Genomic DNA, 12798 nt, shown 5'->3' with positions numbered 1-12798 from the left:
ATTAGTTCCTCTTTAAAGGTTTTGTAAAACTCTGCTGTATACCCATCCGGTCCTGGGCTTTTCTTAGTTGGTAGTCTTTTGATGGTTTCTTCTATTTCCTCAATTGATATTGGTCTGTTTAGGTTGTCTATATCCTCCTGACTCAATCTGGGCAGATCATATGACTTAAGAAATTTATCTATGCCTTCACTATCTTCTAATTTATTGGAGTATAAGGATTCAAAATAATTGTTGATTATCTTCTGTATTTCTGAAGTATCTGTTTTGATATTGCCTTTTTCATCCTGTATGCTAGTAATTTGAGTTCTCTCTCTTCTTCTCTTCGCTAGCATGGCTAAGGGTCTGTCGATTTTGTTTAGTTTTTCAAAGAACCAACTTTTAGTTTTGTCAATTTTTTCAATTGTTTCTTTTGTTTTGATTTCATTAATTTCAGCTCTGATTTTAATTATTTCTTGCCTTCTACTTCTTTTGCTGTTGTTTTGCTCTTCTTTTTCTAGGATTTTGAGATGAAGTATGAGATCATTTATTTGTTGTTTTTTTTTCTTTTTTTAAAGAATGAACTCCAAGCAATGAATTTTCCTCTTAGAACTGCTTTCAATGTGTCCCATAGATTCCGATATGTTGTGTCTGTGTTTTCATTTATCTCTAAGATTTTTTAAATTTCCTCCTTGATGTCTTCTATAATCCATTGATCATTCAGTAACCTATTGTTCATTCTCCAAGTGATGTATGCTTTTTCCTTCCTTCTTTTATCATTGATTTTTTGTTTCATTCCATTATGATCAGATAAGATGCATGATATTATCTCTACTCCTTTATATTGTCTAAGAGTTGCCCTGTGACATAATATATGATCTATTTTTGAGAAGGATCCATGTGCTGCTGAGAAAAAAGTGTAACTGCTTGATGTTGGGTGGTATATTCTATATATGTCAATTAAGTCTAGGTTATTAATTGTGTTATTGAGTTCTATAGTTTCCTTATTCAACTTTTGTTTGGAAGATCTGTCCAGTGGTGAGAGAGGTGTGTTGAAGTCTCCCATGATTATTGTATGGTGGTCTATTAGACTCTTGAACTTGAGAAGAGTTTGTTTGATGAGCATAGCTGCACCATTGTTTGGGGCATATATATTTATGATTGTTATGTCTTGTTGGTGTATGGTTCCCTTGAGCAGTATGTAGTGTCCCTCTTTATCCCTTTTGATTAACTTTGGCTTGAAATCTATTTTATTTGATATGAGTATGGACACTCCTGCTTGATTCCGAAGTCCATATGAGTGATATGATTTTTCCCAACCTTTCACCTTCAGCCTATGTATGTCTTTTCCTATCAAATGCATCTCCTGTAGGCAGCATATTGTTGGGTCTTGTTTTGTGATCCATTCTACTAGCCTGTGTCTCTTAATTGGTGAGTTTAAGCCATTAACATTTAGGGTTATTATTGAGATATGGGTTGTTCTTCCAGCCATATTTGTTTATTTTTGTTACTAAACATGGTTTGTTTTCCTCTTTGATTATCCCCCCCCTTACTGTCCTACCTCCCACTGTTGGTTTTCATTGTTATTTTCCATTTCCTCTTCCTGTAATGTTTTGCCGAGGATGTTTTGAAGAGATGGTTTTCTAGATGCAAATTCTTTAAACTTTTGTTTATCGTGGAAGGTTTTAATTTCATCTTCCATCCTGAAGCTTAATTTCGCTGGATACACAATTCTTGGTTGGAACCCATTTTCTTTCAGTGTTTGAAATATGTTATTCCAGGATCTTCTAGCTTTCAGAGTCTGTGTTGAAAGATCAGCTGTTATCCTGATTGGCTTACCCCTAAATGTAATCTGCTTCCTTTCTCTTGTAGCTTTTAAAATTCTCTCCTTATTCTGTATGTTGGGCATCTTCATTATAATGTGTCTAGGTGTGGATCTCTTATGATTTTGCACATTCGGCGTCCTGTAGGCTTCTAGGATTTGGGATTCTGTCTCATTCTTCAAGTCTGGGGAGTTTTCTCTTATTATTTCATTGAATAGATTGCTCATTCCTTTGGTTTGGAGCTCTATACCTTCCTGTATCCCAATGACTCTTAAGTTTGGTCTCTTTATGTTATCCCATATTTCTTGGATGTTCTGCTCATGGTTTCTTAACAGTCTTGCTGAGCTGTCTATGTTCAAAAATATGGAATGCTTCACAAATTTGCGTGTCATCCTTGCGCAGGGGCCATGCTAATCTTCTCTGTATCGTTCCAATTTTAGTATATGTGCTGCCGAAGCGAGCACTGAAAGAGGTGTTTTAAAGTCACTCCAAATTATTGTGTTGTGGTCTATTTGACTCTTGAATGTGAGAAGAGTTTGTTTGATGAACATAGATGCTCTATTGTTTGGGGCATATATATTTATAATTGTTAAGTCTTGTTGGTGTACAGTTCCCTCGAGCAGTATGTTGTGTCTTTTTTTATCCTTTTTGATTGACTTTAGTCAAATTTGAAGTCTGATTTATTTGATATGAGGATGGAAACTCATGCTTGCTTCCACAGTCCATGTGAGTGGTATTTTTCCCAACCCTTCACCTTCAGTCTGTGGATGTCTTTTTCTCTGAGATGAGTCTCTTGGAGGCAGTATATTGTTGGGTCTTTTATTTGTATCCAATCTGCTAGTCCATATCTTTTGATTGGTGAGTTTAGGCCATTAACATTCAGGGTTAATATTGAGACATGATTTGTATTCCTAGCCATTTTTTTTTAATTTTTGGTATTTAACATGACTTGGTTTCTCCTCTGAATAGAATTTCCTTTAGTGTAATCCCTCCCTCTGCTGATTTTCATGGTTGTTTTTCATTTGCTTTTCTTGGAATATTTTGCTGAGGATGTTCTGTGGTGCAGGCTTTCTAGTTGTAATTTTTTTTTTTATTTTTGTTTATCATGGAAGGATTTTATTTCATCATCAAATATAAAGCTTAGTTTTTCTGGATATAAGATCTTGGTTGGCATCTATTTTATTTCAGGGCTTGGTATATGTTGTTCCATGATCTCCTGGCTTTGAGGGTCTGGGTTGAAAAATCTGATGAGATACAAATGGGTCTCCCCTGATATGTGACCTGATTCTTCTCTCTTGCAGCTTTTAAGATTCATTATAATATGTCTTGGTGTAGATCTATTGTAATTCTGTACATTTGGTGTCCTGTATGCCTCTTGTATTTGGTTTTACAATTCATTCTTCATGTTTGGGAATTTTTCTGATATTATCTCATTGAAGAGATTGTGCATTCCTTTGGTTTGAAACTCTGTGCCTTCTTCTTTCCCAATAACTCTTATATTTGGTCTTTTGAGGCTGTCCCATAATTCTTGGATGTTCTGTTCATGGTTTCTAACTATCTTCAGTGTGTGATCAGCTTTATTTTTAGGTTGTATACTTTGTCTTCATCATCTGATGTTCTTTCTTCCAAGTGATCTAGTCTGTTGGTTATACTTCCTATTGAGTTTTTTTATTTGATTTATTGTGTCTTTCATTTCAAGGATTTCTGTTTTTTTTTTTTTTAGATTTTCTCTCTTTCTCTCTTGAAGTAATCTTTTGCTACCTGTATTTGCTCTCTTATCTTATTGTTGGAGTGATCAATTTTTGCCTGTATTTGCTCACTTAGGTCATTCTTTAATTTACTGATCATTTTAATTATGAACCTTCTGAACTCCTTCTCTGATATTTCATTAACTTTGCTGTCTGTGGGTTTTCTTATTATAGATTCCTGGTTTGTATAGGGCACTTTCCTCCTTTGCTTTTTTTTTTAATGTTTTATATGTGTCTTCCTTTCTTGCAGTGTGGATCTGAGATATTACATTTTCTTCCCTATATTCTTGAAGTACCCATGCAGATTGTCTGTACCTCACATTGGCGTTGGGCTTCTGGACCCTGTTGGTGTCCCTCAATGAATGCTACTGCATCCTGGATCAGGATCCTGTGCAAGTTAGTGTGGGTGAATCTGGGCCTCTTGGCTTGACCTCCCTTGGTGGTTGAGAGCAGGGGTCCAGAAAGGGCTGCTGAGGGTGGTCTGGTGTGGATCTTGCTTCCCTGGGTAGTCTGCTGATCTGTAGGGATGGTCCTGCACCAGAGGCTGGAAGGGATGGTCTTGCACCAGATGCTAGGATCTGGTGGGTGTCTGTCCTTCTGGGGGAGGGGTGAACTGGGTCTACTGAGAGCATGGGTCCTGTGAGGGCTGCTGTGCATGGTCTCTAATGCTGAATTTTATCCAATTATTTTTATCTATCCTAATTATTTCATTAATATTTTAGATTTGTGAAAGTGGTCAATTACATTATTCAGTTTTCTAATATTAAACATACATTTGTTCCAGGAATAAGTCTAATTGGGAATGATATATCATCATTTTATTGTATCATTTTTATTGTAATATTCTGTCTATATTTTGTTTAGGAAGTATATATCTATGTTCATGAGTGATATTGCCTTTAATTATATTTTTCATCCTGGCCTGGATGGATTTTAGTGTCATGTATATTCTTTTCTCATAAAATTAGTTGAGTAGGTTCCCTATTTTTCCTATTCTCTCATCGAGTTTTTGTAATATACATATACCACCTAAACCTAGAGCTTGTGGGTCAAAAGTTGGACAATTTATTCATTTTTAAAAATTTTTTTAATGTTTCTTTAACTTGTTTATAGACCTTTATTTACTTATTTATATGTGGTACTGAGAATCGAACCCAGTGCCTCACACATGCCAGGAAAGTTCACTACTGATGAGCCACAGCCCCCGTCCTATTCATTTTTATTAGTGGCCATAGTGCTATTCATGTTTTATATTTGAATCTGAGTAAATTTTGAACATTTTTATTTTTGAGAGAATTTTTCCATTTCTTCTGAATTTTCAAAATTACTGGCATAATATTATTTTCTTAAATTTCTAATGTAGTGACAATTCTTTTATTTTAACTCCAGATATTGGCTATCTGTCTCCTCCAATTCATTCTTTCTATCTCCCAAAATTCTCTATCTGAATAAGTATTTCCAGAGAACATTTCATATATAATATCAATTCTTTGAATTTTGTTGACAAATCTTTTGCTTCCCAAGTTATAATAGGCAAGTATTTTTCCAAAGGTTTTGAAAATTAATGGCATGAAACACCACATTTCCAGTCCCTGATTTCAGTTTTCATACTAGCCAATATCCAGCCTCTTAAGCAAAGCTATTCATTTTATATTCTATCATGCTTTCATTCCACTTTAAGATACAGATTCTATATTACCCAGAAAAAAACTTCAAAGTACACTTCTTGTACTTTTTAAAAGAAATTTGTAGGTATGAGTTGATGGGTTCAGATTTATTTTTGGTTGGGAATATTGGATGGACTTCATTATTTTATTCAAATCTATATATTTACTGATTTATTTATATTAGTCTTATGGATTAATTGCATGTTTTTTTCTATTTATTCATGTATTTTTGTCAATGTTGGCTTTATACATCTTAAAGCTATGCTATTAAATATAAGCAAATTCATTTTTTATATTAACATGTTAAATTAAAACTTCATTGTCATGAAATGACTTGCATGACCTACAATAATGTTTTCTAAATCGCGTTTTTTTTTAATATAGTTGTACTATTTTTAAAGAATAAAATAATTTGAAATGCTAATAACACAAATAATAAATAAATACACAGTAGAATGTTAGTTTAACATTTAGTTATTTGGCATTTGTTTATTTTAAATAGCAAATAAAATTGAATATATTTATCTTATATAATATATTGGTTGGAAATATTTAAACATTCTAGAATGGTTCAATTAAGCTGATTTACACAAACATTACCCCTTGTACTTTCTTTGGGGTGAGAACATTTAAAATCTACCTTCTTAGCAACTTTGGTGGAAATAAAACAAATTAACTATAGTGACTATTTTATGTAATAAACCTCTTGAACTTGTTTCTCCAATCTAACTGAAATTTTAAATCCTTTGATCAATGTCTTTCCAACATATCTCTCAACCACTGATAGTTACCATTCTATTCTGTACATCTCTATATAAATGAGATTATGCAGTATTTGTCCCTTTGTTCTTGACTTATTTCACTTCACACAATGTTCCTCAGTTTCATCTAGGTTTTCACAAATGGTAGAATTTCCTTCTTTTTAAGGTGAAATGCTATTTGATTGTGTACATCCATCATATTTATCAGTTCATCTATTGCCAAACAACTTAGGTTGATTCCAAATATTGGCTATTGTAAATTATTTTTTGAATACATTCAAAACTTTTTTTTCATAGTGACTGTGCTAATTTACATTCTAACCAAGACAGTAAAGGTTTTATTTTATTTATCATTCTCACCAGCATTTTTTTTGTTTGCTTCTTTGTTGATAGTCATTCTGTCTGAGGTGAAATGATATCTTACTGTGGTTTTGATTGGCATTAGTGAGGTTGAACATTTTTTCATGTAACTATTGCCTGTTGGGATGTCCTCTACTTGTCCATTTTTTGAATCACTTTTCCATTTTTTTGTTTGTTTTGCTATTAACTTATTTGAATTTTTGAATTTGTTATGTATTCTGGATATCAATCCCTTTTCAGATATGTAATTTGAAAATATTTTCTCCCATTCTGTAGGTTGAATTTTTACCTGATTATTATTTCCTTGACTGTATAGAAACTTTTAAATTTGGCCGTTTTTGTCTATTTTTGCTTTTGTTGCCTGTCTGTTTAAGGACATATCCCCCAAAATCATTGCCCAGACCAATTTAATGAAGCTTTCCTCTCATGTGTCCTTCTAGTAGTTTCACTGTTTCAGTGGTACATAACTGATATTGGGTTGATTTTTGTATATTCTGTGAAATAAGGGTCAATTTTATCCTTCTCTAGGTTGTTACCTAGTTTCCCCAAACTCACTTATTGAAGATACAGTCCTTTCCCCACTGTGTTCTTGGCAATGTTACTTTCCATTGAAATCTTGGTGGAAGCTTTCATAATCCCCTAACTCCAGAATTCTGCATTCCTCAGAACCAGCACCACATGGTTGACACCAAGGTCTGCTTCCATCTCCAACAGTAGCCAAGTCTCCAGAGTCTGTGACTGTAACAGCCTCTGAGTATCTGGGTGTCTGAGCCTGGTGAACAAATTACTAGGCTCTATGCAAGAAAGTTGTCTCTCTGGTCTATTCTCAAAGAAAATTTTTACTTTTATTCCTTTGAGCCTGAGATACTTGTGGTCTTGCCAATTCCTGAGATGTCCTCAATCTATCTTTTTCATTGCCTTTGGGCAAAGTCTTTAGCATTTCTTTAGTGGCAGCAGTGACTTTAACAATAGCAACTTCCTTAGCCACAGTTTTTTTCCCAGCTTTTAAGTGAAAGTTTTCAAATCTTTCTGCTCTGTTTTCTGCCTTGGATATCTCAATAAACTTGGCTATAAGACTCCAACAATACCAATGCTACTGCCTGAATGCTATGTTGCTTAGAAATTTCCTCTGACAGATTGACATGCCCATCACTTTTAAAATCAGCCCCACAGAAAATTTCAGGACACAGGCAAAATGCAGACAACTTCTTAGCCAAAATGTAACACAAATAGCCTCTAGTCCAATTTTCAATAAAATCCTCCTCTTTTGAAACCTCACAAACTCTGTATTTACTGTGGTCTTATGAGCTCCTACCAGAATCACCTAGGATGCACTGCTTACAACAGTCTAAAGACTTTTCTAGCTTGCATCACTAAAATTTCCACAATTCCTTCCAAATTCCAAAAGGCCCCAAAAGCCTCTGAATCACATGATGAGGTGAGTCACAGCAACCACCCCACTTCTCAGTACTAATTTCTGTTTTAGTCAGCTTTTTCAATGCTGAGACCAAAAGACCTGACAAGAACAATAAGAGGAGATAAAGTTTATTTTGGGTCTCACAGGTTCAGAGATCCCAATCCATAGACAGCCAACTCCATTCCTTGGGTCTTGAGGTGAGACTGAACATAATGGCCAAAGAGGGTAGTGGAGCAAAGTGGCAAAGATCTCACACCAGGAAGAAGAGTGAGAGCTCCTCTTAGCAAGGATAAAATAATATGCCCCAAAGGCAAGCCCCCAGGGACTCACTTCCTCCAGCCACACACTAATTGCCTATAGTTACCACCCAGTTAATCCCTGTCAGGGGATTAATTCACTGATTGGGTTAAGGCTTTCATAACCCAGTAATTTTACCTCTAAACTTTCTTGTATTGTCTCACAGATGAGCTTTTGGGGGATACCACATATATAAACCATAACATAGTGCAACTAGCAATTTATGAGTGTACCTTTTCCACCATATTCTCACCAGTATTTGTTATTTTTCTTATTCTTAATAATTGCCATTCTGATTGGAGTGAGATGAAATCTCAATGTAGTTTTTATTTGTATTTCCCTGATTTCTAGGGATGTTGAACATTTTTTTCATGTATTTGTTGGTCATTTGTAATTTTTCTTTTGAGATGTCTCTGTTTAGTCCTTATACCCATTATTAGGGTTGTTTGAGGGGGTGCTAAATTTTTTAGTTCTTTCTTTATTCTGTACATTAATCCCCTGTTTGAGGATCTGGTGCAAAAATCTTCTTCCTTTCTGTAGGCTTTCTCTGCAGACAGAATTGTTTCCTTTGATGTGCATAAGCTTTTTAGGTGGATACTGTTGCACTTGTTGATTCTTGGTTTTATTTGTTGACTGTAGGTATCATGTTAAGGAATTTGTGGGCTGTATGATTATGTGGGAGTGTTGTGCCTACATTTTCTTTGAGCAGATTCTGAGATTCTGGTCTGATTCCTGTCTTTGGTCCACTTTGGGTTGACTTTTAAACAGAGTGAGAGACTGGGATCATTTCATTTTTCTACATGTGGATATTCAATTTTCCTAGCACCATTTGTTACAAAAGCTATCTTTTCTCCAATATATGTTTTTGGCACCTTTATGGAGGGTCAGATCACTATATCTATATGGATTTTTCCATGAGTCTTCTATTTTATTCCATTGGTCTTCATGTTTGTTTTGAAAAATCATCTATTTTTTTAAATTTTTATTGCTACATATGGTTCTATTTAATAGTGGGATTTGTTGTTACATATTTGTACATGTACACAAAATAATGATATAATTTTTCATTATCATTCCCCAATATTTAATGCCAGCACCATACTTTTATGATCACCATAGATTTGTAGCATATTTCTAATTCATCTGTGTGGTGCCTCTATCTTGTTCCTCTTGGCAATTATTGCTTTGGGTTTCTTTTTTTTTTTTGGGGGGGGGGGATCTTTTGTGGTTCTATCTGAATTTCTGAATTGTCAAACTACTATGTAAAATTGTTTTCATGATATTAATTTTTTGTACTCATTTACTTCCAAACATTCCCTAGCCTTAGATTTTAGATGATAATTTTAAAATCTTGTTCAATTTTGGCACTATAATCCTATACTTTTTTCCTTCAAACTGGAGCTTTAATTCCTTTACACTTAATGTAATCATTAATCACCTGTAAGCAAAAAATACCATGTATTAGAACAGTTCCTTTTCTTTATTTATGGACACAATACCTTTATTTTTTCTATTTATTTACTTTTTAAATTTTATGTTGAGGACTGAACCCAGTGCCTCACATGTGCTAGGTAAGTGCTGTATCACTAAGCTACGACTCCAGTCCCCCTTTTCTTTTTCTTATGCTTGTTTACATTTAAATCATTTAAAATTTTAATGTTTCTTTATGATATTTGGAAATCATGCATTTTATTCACCTTTAGTGTTTCCATAATTAATTATAATATCTATATTTAAAAAATCATAGTCCAAATTTAAAGAGAAATTTGCATATGTTTATTACAGCATTGTAGTTATGAACAGAAGTTGGGTTCATTTTGATAAAATCATACATTAATAGTATTTTTTTTACTCCATTGCAGTCCTCATTCCCAGTTCCCCTTTCCCTATTCTCCCTCCTGTACTATATTGATCTCCCTTTTGCTCATTTATTATTTACTTTTTATTGGTGTAATATATGTGTGTGTATATATATGTATGTGTGTGTGTGTGTGTGTATATATATATATATATATATATATATATATATATATATATATATATAAATTTTGTAAAATTGTTTCTGCATTTTTCCCTTTTCTGTCCCTCCTCTCTCCCTTTAATCTTCTTTCCCTTTTCCACTGATTTTCACTATGTAGATATAATATACTATGCCCCCACCCACCTGCCTTCTTTGCCTTAATTTGTTCTAGCTTGCACACATGAGAGAAAATATTTTGTTACCATCAAGGGGTGCCAAGTTTGTTGTCTCCATTCAGCAAAGAATTGAAGAACAGGATACGGAAATAGCAAGCTAGAAGCAGATTTATAGAAAAGAGCTAGAGAAACAGAGATATACATCTCTGAAAAGAATGGGCCCCATATCTGAGAATCCTGCAGGGGAATTTTGCCTTTTTTTTATGGTTCCTGGAATTTTGTCTTCTCCTCTCCTGTCCACATGCTCCTCACAATTATTGACTGGTGCCTCCTCTGTCAATACATCTGCTTTATTTTTCCCATTGTATCCCCTGCTTAGGAGCACAAGTACTGAAGTGTCTGTGTAATTGGCTCCCCCACTTGTGTCCACAAGTGCTTTCACCAAGCTGTAAGTTGACCTTGTCAGAAGACCCTCTCCATGCTCCTTTGTTCTTGCCCTGCCCCCAAACACCTCACTGACCAACTCTCCCTTACTACCTAAGCCCTTCTATAGCTCCCTAAATTTGACCCTTGATTTTCTGATTCTGGCTTATTTCACTTAGCATCATGTTCTCACGTTCCACCATTTTCAGAAAAATGCCATAATATCATTATTTTTTATGGCTGAGTAAAACTCCATTGTGTATATATAACACATTTTCTTAAGCCACTCATCTACTGATATTTATCATGGCTGATTCCCTAATTTGTTTATTGTGAATTTTGCTGCTATGAAGTGGAAGTATCACTATAGTATGCTGATTTTAGTTCTTCTGGATAAATGGCAAGGAGTGGGAAAGCTGTGATATATGATGGTAATATTTCCTTTTTGAGGAATTTCCATGGTGCTTTCCAGTCTGCCTGTACTAATTTGCAGTCACACCAACAATGTATCAGTATGTTTTTATACACACAGCCTCACAAGCAATTGTTATTATTTATTTTCTGATAGTTGCCATTCTGATTAGAGTGAGAATAAATCTTAGTATACTTTTGATTTTGCATTTCTTTGGTTGCTAGGGATGTTGAATATTTTCTCATATATTTCTTGGGGATTTGTGTTTCACCTTTTGACAAATGTCTGCTTAGTTCTTTTGTCCTTTATTATTGCATTGTTTGTTTGTTAGATGTTAGGGGTTTTTTTAGATTTGATATTATTATGGATATTACAGGAGCTCCTCTTAGAGGAGCAGCTGTCAAAGATTTTCTCCCATTCTGTAGCCTTTCTCTTCACATTCTTAATCATTTCCTTTGATGTGTGCAAGCTTTTTAACTTAATGCTGCCCCACCTATTAATTCTTGTTTTATTTGTTGATCTTTAGTGGTATTGTAAAGGAAGTCAGTCCCTGCACCAATATAATAGAGAGTTGACCCTACATTTTCTTCTAGAAGTTATAAAGTATCTTGTCTAATGCTTAAGTCTTTGATCCACTTGTATGTAGCATTTGTGTAGGATGAGCAATGGGGATCAAGTTTCATACTTCTACATATGGATACCCAGTTTTCCCAGCATCATTTGTTTTAAAAAAAGGACTTATCTTTATCCAACATATATTTTTGGCATTTTTGTCAAGTATAAGAAGGGTGTAATTGTGTGAATTTGTCTCTTTTATTCTATTCCATTGGACTTCATGTATATTTTGATGCCAATATCATGCTGCTTTTATTACTATAGCTCTCTAGTATAATTTGAGATTGGGTGTTGTGAGGCTTTGTGCATCACTCTTCTCGCTTAGGATTGTACTGGTCATTTTGGTCTCTTTTTACTACAAGGGAATTTTAGGACTTTTCTTTTAATTCTATGAATAATGTAATTGTTATTTTTATGGTGACTATTGGATCTGTATATGTATTTGCTAGTATGGCCATTTTGACAATATTATTTCTGCTTATTAAATTTCCTGTGAGATCTTCTCATCTTCTATGGTCTTCTTCAAATAATTTTCTTCTTCTATAATTTTCATTGTATAGATACTTAACCCTTTTTGTTAAATTAATTTCCAATATTTTATTTTTTGATGTGATTGTAAATGGAATGGTTTTCCTGATTTCTGTCTCAGCAGACTCACTGTTGGAGTATATGAAATCTATTAATTTTTGAGTGCTCATTTCGTATCCTGCTACTTTGAAGAACCCATTAATCAGCTCTATAAATATCTGTGGAGTGGTTTTAAGTCTTCTTCTAAATAAAGGATCATGTCGTCTGCCACCAGAGATATTTGACATCTTCTTTTCCTATTTGTATCTTGTTAGTTTCTTTCCCTTGCCTGATTGCTCTGGCTAGAGTTTCAAGAACTATATTAAATAGAAGTAATGAGAGTGGACATCATTTTCATGTTTCTGATTTTAGAGGAAATGCTTACAGTTTTTGTCTACTCAAAGGATGTTGGATTAGGGTTTGTCATCTATAGCATCATAATGTTGAGACTGTTTTTTTTTCTATCCCTGGTTTTGCCCAGTATTTTTAACATGAATGGATGTTGGATTCTATCAAAGACATTTTCTGCATCTATTGAGATAATTATATGATTTTTGTCCTTAATTCTGCTTAAGTGGTTAATTACATTTATTTGT

The 12798-nt window shown here is 34.1% G+C and overlaps 1 non-coding gene across 1 annotated transcript; it reads right to left on the bottom strand.

Moving 5' to 3' along the window:
- Positions 1 to 2156: 2156 nt before the first annotated feature.
- Positions 2157 to 2263, bottom strand: LOC139703382 (U6 spliceosomal RNA). Its single transcript, XR_011705759.1, has one exon. It is a non-coding gene; the product is annotated as a U6 spliceosomal RNA (small nuclear RNA).
- Between the last annotated feature and the right edge of the window lie 10535 nt (positions 2264 to 12798).

The sequence above is a fragment of the Marmota flaviventris genome, chromosome X (assembly GCF_047511675.1).
Source record: "Marmota flaviventris isolate mMarFla1 chromosome X, mMarFla1.hap1, whole genome shotgun sequence".
Taxonomy (NCBI): Eukaryota; Metazoa; Chordata; class Mammalia; order Rodentia; family Sciuridae; genus Marmota; species Marmota flaviventris.
Note: the sequence above shows the minus strand (reverse complement) of the source record. Positions and strands in the feature narration are given on the sequence as shown.